The 18,314-nt window shown below is 36.6% G+C and overlaps 1 long non-coding RNA gene across 1 annotated transcript; it reads right to left on the bottom strand.

The window, feature by feature from the left end:
- Positions 1–10,463: 10,463 nt before the first annotated feature.
- Positions 10,464–13,749, bottom strand: LOC131873743 (uncharacterized). Its single transcript, XR_009371641.1, has 6 exons — positions 13,358–13,749; positions 13,108–13,157; positions 12,748–12,860; positions 11,082–11,129; positions 10,783–10,895; positions 10,464–10,636 (listed from the first exon to the last, which is right to left on the bottom strand). It is a non-coding gene; the product is annotated as an uncharacterized LOC131873743 (long non-coding RNA).
- Between the last annotated feature and the right edge of the window lie 4,565 nt (positions 13,750–18,314).

Raw genomic sequence — 18,314 nt, 5'->3', positions numbered from 1 at the left:
TTAGATAGAATAATAAAGGATTGTAAAGTCCATCTATGTATATTTGTTGCGTCTATGTTGTTTTCAGTGTATATTTTTGTTCATGGAGCACTATAATTTTTTTCATTAAAAATAATAAGATTGTTGATGTCACAAAATGAATTGGAATTAAGATCACCCTATTAGCCTATTCTAGGTCAAATTGTACAAAGTGATAATTCTTGAATGACCATTGAAGTATATTGATGTGTTGTGAAATGAAAATGTATATCATAGTTATTCTATAAACCAAAACATGCACTAATTAGTTTTTTGCTGCCCTGTAGCCTTAAAATTGATTTAAAAATGATAAATGTTGGATTTTGCCAAGATCAAGAAGTCATTGAAATGTACATGAAAGAGACATAATATGGGACAAGAATAAACTGTATTCTCATCAATAGAAAAATGATCAACAATCAACTGGATTATCTAGTTGTTACATACAATGTAGATGAGCCTGCTTATATAGGCAAGGCTAGGGATATGTATGAGCACACAAACATGACATGTGGCTCAATAAGAAACAAGGGTAGGTAGGAAATAGGTGTGGGTAGGTAGGAGAAATAATACAATATTCCACATGAGGTGGATCACCCACCGAAGGTGGAATTATCACTCCACAATAAGTGGATATGATAGTGTAATAACAAGATCAACACCATAAGAGGTGGAATTTCTCCTACACACACTATCCCAATGTGGCACAAACACCCAAGTGTCTCATATCCAAACTACTATGAAATGCATTATCCTAAGTAAACTTAAGTAAGTGTAATAATATCCATGATGAATAATTATTTACACCAACACCCCCCCTTAAGTGCAACTTAGGGGAATGCACTTAAGTCTACAATGCAACTAAGCAATGCAAGATGGGTCCCGGCTACGAGGCCATGTTAGGTACCCATGCACAAATGCAAATGCATGCAAACCAATGAAATGAAATCTCTCACAAAGTGGGGAAAGAGAGAAAAACCCAATGGGAAAAAACCCTCCCCCAAAAGAGAGATGAAAGCTATACAAGAGAACTCTCAAAGAAGTATGTGAGGAACAAAACCCCATGTGAGGAAAAAGTCCCCCCCATATGAGAGAAGAAGAGAAGTCAAACTGTGATCATCCCTCAATGAAGAATCTGCACCAATGATAGAAGCTCGATGTATGAAGAAACTGCTCCACGAACGTCGAACAACATTCCTCCCCTTAGGAAGAAACAAAACCAAAGGTGTATCCATGAAGTCTCCCCAATCATGAAGGGAAGATGTATGAAGAAAACTCATGATGAAAGGAATCTCTGAAAACTGCTCAAGTGTCCCCATGTCGATGCTGAAAGATACCCCTTCCAAAGATGGTAAACTGTGCCATACTGCTGAAAAAGGAACTCCAACATCTAGTGAAGATGGATGTAGAACAATGTCCAAAGACTCATGTGTCTCCTCAAAGAATAAAGAGACCTCCTCCAACTGCTGTACATAAGTATCCACAATCATGTCAACCTCGAAAGAATGATCATGTAGAGAATGAACAAGAGGGTCAGAGTGTGCCCTCGCAACAATCGAAGAAGGATCATCTTCATCAAAGAGAAGATGTATGTCATCAATGATGTCTCCCAAATCTGCAATGTAGGATTCCACAAACAAACCTGCAATATCTGTCATGTAATCATCCCATGAATCTGAAGCTGGAAGACAATGTATATCCTGCTGCACTGAATCACATGAAGGCAAAACTGTCGCACTATCTGCATCATCAGGTGCAATAGGTGATGTGATATCAATATGAGAAGATGAAGTACAAGACTCAAGAACGGGGTTACATGTGAGAATCCCCAAGTTCAAGTGTCCAAAGTTCTCCTCAAAATCTGAATCATCACAATAAGTGTGATCAACATGTGTAGAATCATCAAATGTGAAATCATCATCATCAACAAAATCTGAAAAGGAGTATAACCGAGATGCATGATCAACCACCCCAGTCGCAATGATAGCTCTAGTCTCCATGTCTCTAATAAAAACTGAGTCAGGTGTGAACTCCACAACTCTCTTAGTTGCGCCATGTGTGATTTGATAGATAGATAGGAGATTGTTTGTCAAGTGGGGTACACACAACACATCATTGAAGGAGTTATCCCCAATGTCAATAGATCCTTTCCCAATCACATCCATGTATGTATGATTGCCCATCAAAATCTGTGGCATGGTGCAAGGCTCAAATGTAGAGAACATAGATTGTGAAGATGCCATATGATGAGAAGCCCCTGAATCTAGAAGCCATCTCTCTGAAGTATGATTTGTTGTAGCACATAGAGCTTGTCCTTTTCTTGTTCCAAAAGAGTGAGTCTTTCCACTTGTAGAAGCCATGAATGCTTGCCCTTTTCCTTTTGAATGTGAGGAAGTGGAAGTTGATGAATCATCCTTTTTGTAGACTTTAGGCAAATCAATGTTATGCTTTTTGATGATATGTGTGAGCTCATCAATCTTCTTAGTATGGCAACGATGTTCCTCATGACCAATCTTTTTACAATAAGCACAAGTAGGTCTCTCTCTCTTTGGTGAATTATCTTTCTTGGAAGAAGATGAATCTCCTTGTTGTGGAGAAGATTGTGCTTTATCCTTAGGCTTTGATTGCCATTTCTTCTTGTTTGAGTTGTCCTTTCCTTGATTTCCTTTGTTTCCTTGATTTGCCACTAGTGCTTGAGACTTAGAAGAAGCCTTAAGAATGCCCATGCTTATCAACTTAGTTTGTTCCATCATCAACATTTCATTGAAAGCATCAAATGTAGGCATTTTGTAGCTTGAACCCATTGTCATCCTATGAGTTTGGAAACTAGAAACAAATGCTGCATATTCTTGTGGAAGCTTCCCTATCAAGTTGAATATCAATTGAGTATCCTTCTTATCAATGCCACAATCTTTGAGTTGTGCCCTCAACTCATTTGCCTTAGTGACATAATCTTGTATAGTATCAAAGTTCTTGGGATCTAACATGGTGAGATCACTATCAATTTGATATCCCCTAATCTCATCAACTTGACCATACAAGTCTTGAAACTTTTGCCAAGCATCTTTGATTAGAGTACATTTCTCAATATGAAAAATGAGATCCTTTGATACATACTTTCTTAAGGTACCAATTGCCATGATATTTTTAGTGAGCCAATCTAAGTGACCAACTGGATCAGCCTTAGGATCAGCTGGAGCAACAATAGTTCCATCAATGTAATGAGTGAGTCCTTTTTCCATAAGTTTACTCCATGCATCAATTTTCCAAGTAGCATAATTATGTGGAGTTAAGAGAGGAAACTTAGTAGAACCCATAGCAGCAAAAAGGAAAGAACACAAGAGCACAAAAGCACAAGAGACACCCCCCAAATTCAATCAATCAAAGTACCCCCCCAAAAGTGATGATTTTGGCACTTTATACTTAGTGCGATTACAATGAGCCACTTGCAAAACAAGGCAAAGTGGGCTTATGATGCAAATTTTACAACTTCTCAAATGAGATACAAGAGACTTCAATCAATAGTGCAATGAATCTAACTGAGATTCAAGCAAATATACAAGTACCAAGAGAGCCAAAAATGGCCAAGATCTGAAAGCACAATTTCTACTTACAATGACATCAATCTGATAGCATCATGTGAAAGTAGACAAAAAAATACGCACTTTCAAAAAAAACGGCACCTGAAAAGGAGGTCGGATGACCCCAAACGAAGCCTCTGAAGTTGCAAAAACTGGGATTACTCAGGGACAGTCACCAAAAACTGCATTTTCTGAAAAATCCGTGCATCAAAATCAAAAAATTCTTTCACCACTGCGGAGAGCACGAAATTCTAGCCCATTTCAAAAAAAATTGCACCCAAAAAGGAGCAAAAATGAGCAAGTTATGGCCATTTGAAGTTGAACTGCAAAATCAAAAATGCAAATGAGAGGGGGTCAAAAAATTTCCAAACCCTGCTGATGTGGCGCTGACGTCAGCAAAACACGGGGTTAAATTTGACGGCCGTATGACCGTCGCCAAAACTTCGCTGCCTGGCTGACTGGGCGTCCGTACCGTACGGACAGACTGCGTGGACAGCTGACTGGCTATTCCGTACTGTACGGATGATGACGCGGCAGGGTGATTTGGCTGCTGATGTGGCAGTCCGTACGATTGACGCGTCGTACGGTTTTCGGCTGACTGTGCTGACGTGGGATTCGGGTGGCGGTCTGCGTGGCGGTTCCCGGAGACCGAGGGGCGGAGCGGCGCCGGAGAACGGAGGGGGCGCCGTGTGTCGTCGGCGCGAGCGCAGAGGAGCGGAAGCCGGGGAGGTGCCGGAGCGGAGGCCGCCGGGGGACGGATTACGGAAGGCGCCGCTCGCGGGAGTTCCTGGAGCGGAGTGAGCTTCTGCGGCGAGGACGGCACTGCAGAGTCTTCGGCGAGGTACGGGCGTCGGTGTTCCTGTCAGCGGCAGGAGGTACGGGTCACTGCACAGGGTACTCTGCGAAAACCCTGCAAAAAGGTACGGCGTGCGCAGGGGGGGGGGGGGGGTCTGCGGACCCCCCAAAAATGATTTTTCCTCTTTTTTTTTTTGATTCCTTTTTCAAATTTTTTGCCTTTCAAATTTTTTGAATTTTTTTTTTGATTTTTTTTTATTTTTGAAAACAAATTTCTGAAAAAAGAAATTTTTTTTTTTTTTTGAAAAAAATATATATAATTCAAAAAATCCGTACGAATAGCAAAATTGGGGAAAAAAATTTTCCTCACCAAAATAGGCCAACTTTATAACCAAAATTCATGGAAAGGGCCTTCCGGACGCAATGGAGAGGTCGGATCTGGTCTAGGATGCCTCCAAATGACGATACTCCTCAGATCTGCCTCTTGATGTCGCAATAATGCATCTTCAAGACGAATCAATGAGACTCCAATAGCTCTGATACCATGTTGGATTTTGCCAAGATCAAGAAGTCATTGAAATGTACATGAAAGAGACATAATATGGGACAAGAATAAACTGTATTCTCATCAATAGAAAAATGATCAACAATCAACTGGATTATCTAGTTGTTACATACAATGTAGATGAGCCTGCTTATATAGGCAAGGCTAGGGATATGTATGAGCACACAAACATGACATGTGGCTCAATAAGAAACAAGGGTAGGTAGGAAATAGGTGTGGGTAGGTAGGAGAAATAATACAATATTCCACATGAGGTGGATCACCCACCGAAGGTGGAATTATCACTCCACAATAAGTGGATATGATAGTGTAATAACAAGATCAACACCATAAGAGGTGGAATTTCTCCTACACACACTATCCCAATGTGGCACAAACACCCAAGTGTCTCATATCCAAACTACTATGAAATGCATTATCCTAAGTAAACTTAAGTAAGTGTAATAATATCCATGATGAATAATTATTTACACCAACAATAAATCTTAACTAATTTTATTATTTTTGTATGTATTTGTTTGTATCCGTATATCTAAATTAAAGTGATTACAATTCTAACAATTTTGAGCATAAGATCAAGTTAATCATTAAGAATTACTGGAATATAATTTGGAGAAACTTATAGATTGGTGAACCTATCAAAAATAGATTTGATTGATTGCATTAAAATCCAAATCTGCATTTGGTCTCATTTTCTCAAATATTTGTTAAAATTTTGAGTGATCTTTTACTCGTTTTCCCATAAATGGTGGCGAGTCTAATATTTCCAAACTAGTGAGCATACTTTTCAAAGCGCAATCTCAAGATGGATGGAAGAATATCATTGTTCCACAAAGATCCACACAAGAAATTGGCTGGAGATTTGTAAGAGGAAAATAAACCTGAAAAGCTAAGAATTTAGGTGGCCCTTTCGTGCTACTAACTCTAATTCATCTAAGCAAAATAAAAATGGCAGTGAAAAAATCCTCTGATGGTAACATTGATGAATCTATCAATAAATTAAGTTTAGATAAGAATGATAGCTTGAATGAGACTTGAATATCATGAGATCATTAGTGGTCTTTAAAAGAAAAAAAAAGAAGGGTTGCATATATAGAATGATATTAAGGAAAAATACTTTTCACAAGTAACTTCCCTTGAAATCAAATTCTAGAGATATTTTTTTTATGGACATGTTCTGGTTCCTACAAAAAAATGCAAACATCCATTTCAGTATAATAATATATCATTGTCTCTAGATCAAAGGATCATATAGATGACTAGTGTAGGAACAAATGATGATTCACCAAAGTTAATTAGATCTAAAAAGAAAGATAAAAGTTCAAGGGATTCAAAGCTTCTGAAAAAGGTAAATGTACTCAACGCTGAATTGGATAGGATATCAAGGAGGCTTAGAGCATAAGAGATGATTTAAAAAGGATTAAAACATTGAGAAATGCAGATCAACTTGGCACTTCTATTAATCCAATGAAGTTAGCCTAGAATATTCTAGCTATTGAGGTTCAGCCCCATCACAAGGGGTACAAGAAAATGTTAAATGATCTATCCTCAGTGGACCCAAGAACAATCTAGTTGGGGGAGATGGAGGCCATTCTCCTTCTAGGAAACCGGTACACTTAGAAAGATATAAGCAGTATTGATTCATGGGAGATAACAGTATGGTAATAAAACTAACCCAAGATCCATCATTGATGAATTTACAAATATTATCAAAGGGTCAAATGAGTTTGTGTCTGATTTCAATGCAAGTTTCACCAACGTCATGAATAAATTCCTGCTTACCTTCAACCTAATGATTATGTGCATTTAGTTTTATGCTATAATGCATATGATGTTAAGATGGGTTATCAGTTGAGACAAAAACCCTTAGACATTGAAGGATGCATACAAAGTGGCTTCTCATATAGAGAGTATACGAAGAGCATTAGGGAAGCTTCATAAAAGGTATGACAAAAATCTTGATTGATAGTAAAGGACACCACAATGAGGTGTTTGTAGTGGAAGGCAATTTAGACAATGTTATGAACACTAAAATATTTAAGCTAAAAAATGGTTCAAAATGAAAGAGTCATGATAAGCGTAATTATCCAAAGCAAGAAATAATATCAAGGTTATCCGATCAACTTTATCACACAACTTGGCATAATGGCAAGCCTTGCATAATCAACACAAGGGGTCTTCAAGAAAGGAAACACTACATCCTTTCAAAACTCCTAGAGCAAAAAGGAAACTAACTAATATATTGTATCATGTCAATTGTCATGTTTTTGATTAAAAAAGAAGCGTTAATTAGGGCGCCAACCCTTAACATAACCAGAGACTATCAAAAAGACAAAACGAACCAAGGGAGCAAGCCCCTTTACAACAATCAGATCAAAAAAACAAACTAGACCCAACTCAAGAAAGGAAAGAGACACACAAACCTTAAGAGGGAGAGGTTAGAACAAGATGGGAAGGTCAAAGGAGATCAGTACAACAACATAAGCAAAAACAGTTTTGAAGGTCGAAGGAGATCAGTACAAGCATTAGAGGTCATTGAGAAATTGCATAAATGTATGGTACATTGAAGGAATGTGTTATAATCAGTATATTACCTAGAAGGCTTGGCAAGCATCTTAGTTCATAATATTCATGCAACTGGTAGTTATAATCGAGGGACAAATGGAACATCAAATGGAATTGTGCCCATGCTGCGTGTATTCAGTGATACTGCTCGATATGTTGATCAAGTTGGAGGCAAGAGGAAAGATGCCTTTGCTTATCTACCTAGAACCATGGCATGTTGACGATTTTGAGTTTTTGGAGTTGAGAAAGAACCATGGGAAAGAAGAAAATAGAGCTCATGATCTATTTTATGCACTATTCTATCTAAATGAAGATCCTGGACTTGTTGATTATTGGGGTGAAGAATTTTAAAGGCTATATCTGAAATATGAGCAAGAGGGCATCACGCTTTTGGAAGTGCACCAGGTGGGTAGGATGTGCTACATTTTGGGCATCGATAGGTAAGGAAGAATCCATATGTTCCACGAGAACAAGACACTCTATAGATGCACAGAGTTGAGTAGCAGGTCGCTTGCATTTTTAAGGAAGGTTTTTTTTGTGTTGTGGAGAAGTTGGAGTCTTGCATAGTTTCTTTTTTGGGTTGGTTACAATGTGAAAAACAAGGATATCATTGAGGATATTATTGTTTATGGTTATTAGTTGGATTTCAAGTGAGAGATTGTTAGAATGTGAAGTTCAATGTTCATCTGATTTTTTCTTTCTTCTTTATCTTTTCATTTAATTGTTGTTTTTTTATATTGGAAGAGTTGATCATTTGTATAAATGATGAGTGTAGACTATGAAATATGTTGTAACAATAAATAAAAGATTTTGACCTTCTTTCCGTGGATGTAGTCTTTAATGACAAACCACATAGTTCGTTGTCTTTTTTCTTCTTCTTCTGATTGTCTCTATTTTAGTTTTGTTGCTTGGTGTTATTTAATTTGCTCTTTAAACTCAACAATTAATTCATATCTAAAAAGAGAATTTGAATAGATTGTTAAATTTTTAATTAAAGAATCTAATATATATTTAATTTATATATAATTATTTTAAATAAAATATTTCTTAATATTTGAAAACTTTAAATAAATAAGTATCATGAAAAATTGGTTTGAGAAATTAAATCCACCATCAAATTTAAGCATTGCCCCTATATCAAGTAATGTGTCTCTTTTTTATGATTAGACATATCTGATTTCAAATGTATTAGAATGGATGACAATCTAGAAGACCTGGAAAAATAAATATATTATAACTAATCAATTTTCCCAATAAGAAATTTATTATTGATTTTTTAGATATAAAAATATCAGATATTTTAAAATTATATATATATGGATGACTTGTTTGACCATTCTTTAATTTTGTCTTCCGACGAAGCATGCAATGCTTTCACTTTAGCCAGTAGACCACCATGTGTCAAATCAAGAGATTCTTCATGCAAAGCACTTGTTGTAGCTCCCTTGCCAATCCATCCATCGTCCCTTTATGATGAGCAAGATTGGGATGCAGATGAATTTCTTTAGAAGGGGTTCACAAGCACCTTCTTTGTGTGTTTGTGATGTTTTCCCTTGTAATGTGTTGTTTGAGTGTTTTGTTAGTTTTCTTTGGATGACCCTTGCTATTCTATAGACACAAGGATAAAGAGGGAATTAATCTATTGTGACACTCTTCTATGTGTCTCTTTCTTCTCTTTGTCATGATTTCTTTTTCTGTCATCTTTTGGGGACGATACAAAGCATTGAGATATCTATCATCTCCTCCAAGTTGACCCAAAAGTGTTTTGTTGTTATTTTCTCTTCTTTTCATCTCCTCCAAGTTGACCCAAAAGTGTTTTGTTGTTATTTTCTCTTCTTTTTTAATGTGTTCTTTCTCTATTATGATTGTTGTTTCATTGCATCTAGGGGATGACAAGAGTTTTGAATGACTGTTGATATAAAAAACTATCCCACATTTATACTAACCAAATCTAATGTCTTAAAAATCATATATTCTAAATTTATGTGTTAGCATTAAAAACTTTGATATCTTTAAATTTAAATATGCAATCTTTATATAAACAAAAGTTTTTACTTAAAAAATGAATTTAATAATTAGTATTACTAAAGGAGATGACTTATAGTTAATGTTTTTTTACATCTCAAACTAATAGCATAACATTATTAATTTTGACTTCAAGGTTCCTACCATTGATCACTATTATAAACAAGAGCTGCAGGGTAGCGAAATTCCTATCAAATATTGCAAGAATAGTCACAATTATTTAAATAGTAAAAATGGCTTCAAACTTCTAGAATCAAATCTGCCTTCTTTGTCTTCTTTGTTACACACATTTATGTTGCTTCCATGTTTTACATTTTTGGAGAATCAAATATGCCTTCTTTGTCATAGACATTTATATCGCTTCCATGCTTTGCTTTCTGAATATTATTTATATATATAGGAAACAACAGTAATGGTATTTGTCCCTGTAGTTTGTATCCATATCAGTTTCTAAGGACGTGGATGAAATATCATGTGGTAAAGTAATGAACACAGAAAGGGTTGAGAAGCTCAATGCTAATATGATCAAGACCACATTAATGAACACAGAAAGGGTTGAGAAGCTCAATGCTAATATGATCAAAACTCTTGCTGCCAAGGATACCAAATTCTATTGCATGGAAATGTGAGGATTTACACCTTATTAATTATTCTAATTAAAAATCAATATTATTGAATAGTAACAATTTGGAGACCTGCACATAAGTTGTCAATAGGTTGGACACCTAACTTTCATATAAGATCTAATAGTCACATTATGCATAAAATTCTTTGATATATATGATTGAGAATGTGAATCTTTTGTATAGGAGAGATGAATTTTAGATGCAGACAAAGATGAACAAAACTAAAAAGCCAATTAGAACGATCTTGGACTTTTTAAAAAGAATCTGTTAAAAATAATAAACTTCAGAGATAATTCGATTTCCCTCTTTATTTCAGAATAATGTTTAAATTAATCGGTCTACTACTAGTATTGAAACTCAGTGTTGCAATATACTATCTTTTATTTCTAATTTCTTGATATCCCATAAAATTCCAGATCATTCATTCATTTAAAAAACCAAAATAATCCCAGAGATTGTACCTAAAACAAACACAAAGACAATGACATATCAATTAAATTGGTTTGAGTAATTTAAAACATCTAATATTACAACAACAACAACAAAAAAAATCTGTACCTAATACATTTAAAAAGCTTCAGGAACAAAAAATAGTTATGAATTGAACCTTATAAGCTTCCCAAGGATAAACGATCTTGTCCTTGTTGCGGTCAAATAATGCTACATGCTTTTGAAGAGGAGTAATGCTATTGTCGTGATCTACACATTCCAATCGAACTTCTGTCACTCAAATTCAAACACAAACAGAGATGAATCACTGTTTTCTCTGGATCCAAAAGAACATTAAACAAGCATACTAAAACGAAATTCTCCCAATTAAAAAAACTATATGAAAGACTCATGCAAATTTAACAAAATTAAAAGATGATGTTAAGGCTATTACAAATTGATAGCTTTGAAATGTACCTGAAAATTTCACCTTCGCTGTCTCTGCTCTTGAACACAATCCCACACCTAGAGAAACTACAATGTAAATCTGCTACTATAACCCTCAAGAATGCATATAAGCAGCTAAGAATGAATTACACACATCCCACATGTACTATTAAACAATATTACAATGCATTTGAGAGCAATTGCACGAACAAGAAGAAAAACTGAGAACTGGAACATCACTGAATGCCATGAACTATTTTGAAGATTTCACAGTTTCCGACAGAGGCATTTTCATTTTTACTAGAGTAGAGACCTTTGCATATCGCGTGCAATTGTGTTTTTGAGGGATTCTTTGTTTACTCTGCATATGAGAAAATAATTTATGAAGTTAACCGAGTAACTATGGTTTGAGAATATTCGAGTGCTGGGACAAAAACCATTACTCCTTCGTTTGATCATCCACTCCGGGCTTACTTAGATTCTCTATCCCTAACATGCTTGCTATGAGAAGTTGGGAACTACCTTCATGAATAGCCAAAAAGTCCATTTATTGGTACTTAAATCTTATAAAAGACACATCTGAAATGGATGCAGTTAAACTGGTTTCAAAATGGTATTATAAATTGCGTGTTATTGATTCTTTCGAAAAATCAAAGCAGTAGTTTGCACGATCAACAGTCTGTAATGCATGACTGACTTCATGTTATTGACTTTTCGTGGTACGACAATACAGTTTTGGAACGAGTTTAGCCATAGCCCATCTGGAATAGCAGTAAACCCTAATGTAATTTATCTATTTTCAACTAAATTTGAAAATAATAATTGACATCTGTTTCAACTAATTTTGTAGGACCCTACCTTGTTCCAGAGCTTCATGATTGGCACTCAATTCAATGATGTTGACAAACATTGATTAGTTGGTATACACACCTGTCAATTTAACATTTAAATTTTTTTTCATATTTTGTGATCAGAGTCATTTAGTGAATATCTAGTAATAAGTGCAGTTCGTGTTGGGAGTGTAAAGTCCAATGGTCATATGATCATTCGCATTCTCTCAACTCTTGGTTTCATGACTGAATATGATTGTATGATTGTATAAATGATTGTATGGGGTCCATGTATATTGTAAATTGGATATCAATATCAATTAATGAAATCATTCCCTGCTTGAGAGTGGGAGGGAACTATCCTGTATGATAAGATTTCTCTTTGTTATGTTTAATTTACTTTCTACTATTTTGTTTTGTTTAATTATATTTTTCTCTAATCGCTTTAAATTTTGTGATTTTTTGTGTAAACTGCGTACATGGCTATTACGAATTTTACGACCACAAGATACAGAGCCAGTTTACTTTGTTTTGCAACAAAGCTCCAAATCCGGCATGGGTTACACAAATGTTACAAAAGAAGTGAATCTAATTTTGCATTCCATTCCAAAGCTCCAAGTTTGGTTAAAGCTGGAAGGCTGCAAGCCACTGTTCTATGAAATTGGCTATATAGTTATTGGATGCAATTGTTAAAATGCTCCAAAGATATTTAGAAATCCAGTTCTGTACAAATACACCAATGCATGCAGGCAATGAAACTGCATTCAATAAGGCATTTTGTCAATCACTTAATGTGCCTTTACAAAAATATTCAAATCATCAAAACTGGCACTAATTTTCAACAGATGATGATCCTGGCATTATACCTGCCGATATGATTTGCTTGAAAATTAGCTGATGCGTAGTCTACAACTTGAAAGTTCTCATCCATGAAAGATTGTACGCCACGAGACCAAAAATTGACTTGCCTGTTTACATCCTGTCAAAATATGCATTCATTTAGAGTTCATTGATGATGCCATGATTCTATCTTAAGTTCAACTATCTAGGTTTGCCTAAAGAAATTTGTAATAAAAACCATATGATGTGAACAAATTCGTGAGCCAAATGATATTTTGCAAAATTAGGGCTCGCAATAGCTAAAATAATGGATTGAATTGAGCGAAATTTACAGCATTCTCTCTTCCAGTACTGGTAACAAAGGAAAAATGGCTAGAAAATAATACATTTATTCTTCCTTCAGCTGGCTCGGTCACTCTACAGCTGCTGCTTCAATCTATTGTCAATAAAACAAAAAGTAAATCTAATATTTTTAGGGTTAAGCTACTAGATTCTTGAGATCATGCCAAGATTTTTGCAGCCTGTTAAATAAAAATATTGGATGCTAAGTTAAAAGTTTATTTTCACTGCCACCCCCATTTCTTGACAAGTATGCAAGAATGTGCAAACATAGACAAGGCAGGTGGACTTGTTTACCTCTTTCGCATCTCCTCTGCAAGCAGACACTGCTAGCATCTCTATTAGTAAACAAACCATTCATTACCTGTATATTCTGCACCAGGTCCTGCAATGCCACACATTTCAAAAAAAAACTTAAAGACTAGGTTTTCACGCATCAGGTCCTGCAAATGCCACACATTCCAAAAAAAACTTAAAGGCCACACATTCCAAAAAAAACTTAAAGACTAGGTTTTCACGCCTTCTCTTGCCTCAGGTCCTGCAAATAGAAAATTAAAGACTAGGTTTTCACGCCTTCTCTTGCCTTTTTAATGCTGCACAAGCCTCTGACAATCTGGAGACAAACCAAACTCCAATCACAGAGCAGCAAATAATATTTAATTGATAAGTGACATAAAAACTTGCAATTTATTTAACCCTCACAAACATTCAAACAGAAAAAGATCTTTTAAAAACTGAGTAGTGATTGGCGTATTAGAACATAGATTAATCACTAGTTAAATGCCAGTTCCATGGCAATGGAATATAGTTTGTTAGATCTTAAAGCATCATAACATCTATTAAAGGGGCATCATATTAATCTAAAATATTAGATTTATTGGATAAACTATTACACAAATTTGAATATCATTTAAAATTATTATATAATTTTACAAAATTTAATTGAAATACACAATCAATTAATATAATATAAATTAAGATTTTAAAAAGATTTTAATCATATATAAAATAAAAGTATTTTGATATATATTTAATTTTTATATAATAATTTTAAAAATTATTTTTTAATAAATTTAATTTAATTTTCATCAAATTTAAGCCCACACCCTCTATATCAAGTGATGCAGCTCTCTTTTTGAGTTTCTTCAGATTAATTTAAAGATTCTAAAAATACAAACATAATTTGTGATAGGAAGAAGAGCATAATTTTTTTAAAACAATAATCTTACATGTTGACTTTACAATCAATAAGGAGATCTTGAAATCCTAAAAATCTTAACCTGTAATATGGAGGAGAGGCGGTAGTGTGAGGTCGCTCAAATTCTAGGGGAAGAGCATCAATAGATAACATAGTTTCAATAACCTTTACCTTATTGTCATGTTGACCCCCCAATAGCCGTCATAGTGAAAACACCATTAATAAATTTGTTTTATACCAATAGCCGATCATTTTTTGTAATTTTATGTTCATAATTGGCCCATTTGTGCACCACTATTGGAACATGCGTGCACCACTATTGGGACATTTGTCAACAAGTACTAGCGATTTTGAGTTGACGGTTATTGGAACATCTTTAGTTAGGTATCGGGCGAGACTTTGAAATGTGTAATTTTTGACCTTTTTGTGCATAACTGATTCCACAACATGCACCGTTACTACCCAAAAGCCAGATCAATAGCTATAAGTAGTTAAGTCGCATATGAAGACAACTAAAAAAAAAATCAAAATCCGATGTACCGTTTAGGATCTATGGGTGCGCGAAGTTAGCTATGACGGCTACTGGTGCTCTTCCCCTAACAAGTTTGTGAAGTTTTTAATCATTTAAGGGAGGGGTCTAGTTTTCCTTCATGTTCATGTGATTTTATTAATTAAAAATTATTTAGTAGATCAATACCTGTTTATAAGTATACCAAAAAAAAAGGTTAATAATTAGATCAATTGTACAAATTTATTGGTACCAATAACATACGATTATTGGAGCATTTGTCCATAAGTATTGGATCAATTGTGCAGATTTTGTTGTGGTCAAAATTGTTAACAGGGCAATAGGACTATGTATGGGATGTCAACTCAAAATGACCCTTGCAGGTACAAACCGCTTAAATCACACACACTAAGCTTACACTTCTAGGCTTAAAAATGTTAAACACTCATAATGTATGTTGCTTAGTGTGTGGTTTTGCACATATAACAAATCCCATAGCATTCAAAACAAATTTTTATGATCTATTTCATGAAAAATATATTCAATCCTAAACAGAATTGTATGATTTATTGCCATGGGAAATAAGTTGACTGAATATTTTGGGAATGTTTGTCTGCTAATGACCATGGACGGTAGTGCCATGACCACACAGACTAATAAGCTTCTTTTCAAGTTTTTAACTGTACTAATGAACGAGTTGAGTTTATATATATAAACACACATAGCTGTATGGAAACTGTCACATAGATGATTGTGATTTCATATTATCGATTTGAGCAGATTTCAACTTCCATCAAGCTAAAACATTTGTACATGAATAATAAATCTACATGAACGTATTATGAGAATTTAATCAATTTTGTGTAATCCTAAGACAAGACATGCTTGTAGATTCTTAATTGTAAAGCCTTGATTAAGATTACCTTGCTGATTTATTGAGTTAGCTTCTAATGTTATGAGGATATTTGTATGCTTAGGAAGTATATATGTTAAGAAGAAAGATTTAAAAAATCTAGTATTTTGTACTTTAGTAAAAGCTTTGTTATCTTCTCTATCATGTATTTAGCTTATGAGAAACTAAATTATTAAATTTTGCAGTATGTGAAGTAGAAAAATAAGTTATGTTGAGCTAGCGTTCGAAGAACTTTATTTTCAACATATATTTAGACTTGTATTTATAGAAATTCGGGTACAGATCAAAAACTCAGAGTTCAACTTTATTCTAACTTATTAAAACTGTTATGATCTATGTTCTTGAGTATTGGTTCAAATATACCCTTCTTTCATGAGTATGAATAATTTATTGAATATTCATTTCATATAAAAAATATTCATATTCATGAAATACTAAAAAATTCTAAAAAATCTTTCCCTCAACTCTCTACGTCTCCCCTCTCTAGTTCTCTCCCACTATCTCTCCTTCCCTACCTTGCCTTCCCTCCTTACCCCCATCTCTACTCATGCCTCCCTTCCTCTATCTCCCCTCTCCCTCTCTCTCCTCATCCCTATGTATCTCCCTCCCTCCATATATACCTATCTCATTATCTACATCTATCCCCATGCATCTCTCTCACCCTTCTTTCCCTAAGCTCTAGGTCTCACACCTCTAGACAAAGAGAGCCCAAGTGAGAGTGAGAGAGAGAGAGGGAAAGAGAGGGAGAGGGATAAACCTGAGAGAGAGAGAGGGGGGGGGGGGGGTTGTTGATGGAAAGAAAAGGAGACACGAGAGAGAGAGAGAGAGAGAGAGAGAGAGAGAGAGAGAGAGAGAGAGAGAGAGAGAGAGAGAGAGAGAGAGAGAGAGAGAGAGGGGTTGATGAAAAGAGAGGGATATACCAGGGAGAGAGAACAGAGAGAGCCTACGTGTGTGTGTGCATGAGAGAGAGAGGGAGAGAGAGAGAGAGAGAGAGAGAGAGAGAGAGAGAGAGAGAGAGAGAGAGAGAGAGAGAGAGAGAGGAAGGGATGGAAAGAGAGGTAGAGACCAGAGGGAGAGAGAGATTAAGTGAGAGGGAGGGAAGGGTTGAGGCAAAGAGAAATTCCAAGTGATAGAGATGGAGGGAGGAAGGTAGGGGCTGAGGAAAAGAGAGGGAGAGACCTAAGAGAGAGACAATGTGAGAGAGAGAAAGGGGAGTTGATGAAAAGAGAGGAAGGTAAGGGTTGAAAGAGAGAGAGAGAGAGAGAGAGAGAGGTGATGGAAAGAGAGGGATAGACCTAAGAGAGAGATTAAGTGATAGAGATGGAGGGATGAAGCGAGGGGTTGATGGAAAGAGAGGGATATACCAAGGAGAGAGACCAGAGAGAGAGCCTAAGTGAGAGAGGGGTAGAGAGAGATAGAGACGGAGGGGAAGGTAGGGGTTGAGGAAAAGAGAGAGAGATAAGGCCCAACCTTCTTCCCTCCCTTTGTCTCACTTGGTGTCTCTCTCTCTCCCTCAACCCCTCCCTTCCTACCTCTCTCTCACTTGGGTTGTCTCTCTCTCAACCCATCCTTCCCTTCCTCCCTCTCTCTCACATGGGCTCTCTCTGGTCTCTTCCTCTCTTTCCATCAACCTCCCTCTCTCTGGTATCTCTTTCCATCCCTATATCCCCCCTCTCTCCCTCTCTTTTCCTAAAACCCTACATTCCTCTCTCCCTCTTTCCCTCTCTTAGGTCTCTCTCTTTCCCTCCCTCCCTCTCTCTATCTTAGGAACTCTCTCTCTCTTGAAGTCTCTCCCTCTCTCTATGAAGAGTTGAGAGAGAGAGTTCCTAAGTGAGTGAGTGAGAGAGAGAGAGATCCTAAGTGAGAGGGAGGAAGGGGTGGAAAGAGATGGAGAGACTAGAGAGAGCCGAGAGAGAGGAAGGGATGGAAAGAGAGAGAGAGAATAGAGGGAGAGAGACCAAGTGTGTGTGTGTGTGTGTGAGTGTGTGTGTGTGTGTGTGTGTGTGTGTGAGAGAGAGAGAGAGAGAGAGAGAGAGAGAGAGAGAGAGAGAGAGAGAGAGAGGTTGATGGAAAGAGAGGGAGAGACCAAAGAGAGAGAGGTTGAGAGAGACAATTTGATGCAATGAGGGGGAGACCAGAGAGAGCCCATGTGAGAGAGAGGGGGGGAGGGATTGAGAGAGAGAGCCCAACTGAGAGAAAGGAAGGGAGGAAGGGAGGGGTTGAGAGAGAGAGAGAGATCAAGTGAGAGAGATGGAGGAAGGGAGGGGTTGATGGAAAGAGAGGGATATACTAGGGAGAGAGCCTAGAGAAATAGCCTAAGTGAGAGAGGGGGGAGAGAGAGAGAGAGGATGGTAGGGGTTTAGGAAAAGAGAGGGAAAGACTTGAGAGAGAGATATATATATCCCTACCTTCCTCCCTTCCTCTCTCTCACTTGGGCCCTCCCTCCCTCTCTCTCAACCCCTCCCTCCCTCCCTCCCTCTCAATTGGGATCTCTCTCTCAACCCCTCCCTTCCTCGCTCCCTCTCTCTAACATGGGCTCTCTCTCTCTCTCTCTCTCTCTCTCTCTCTCTCTCTCTCTCTCTCTCTCTCTCTCTCAGGTCTCTCTCTTTTCCTACCTCCCTCATTCCCTCCCCCC

This window comes from Cryptomeria japonica, chromosome 2 (genome assembly GCF_030272615.1).
Source record: "Cryptomeria japonica chromosome 2, Sugi_1.0, whole genome shotgun sequence".
Classification (NCBI taxonomy): Eukaryota; Viridiplantae; Streptophyta; class Pinopsida; order Cupressales; family Cupressaceae; genus Cryptomeria; species Cryptomeria japonica.
This window is presented reverse-complemented; position numbering and strand designations above follow the sequence as displayed.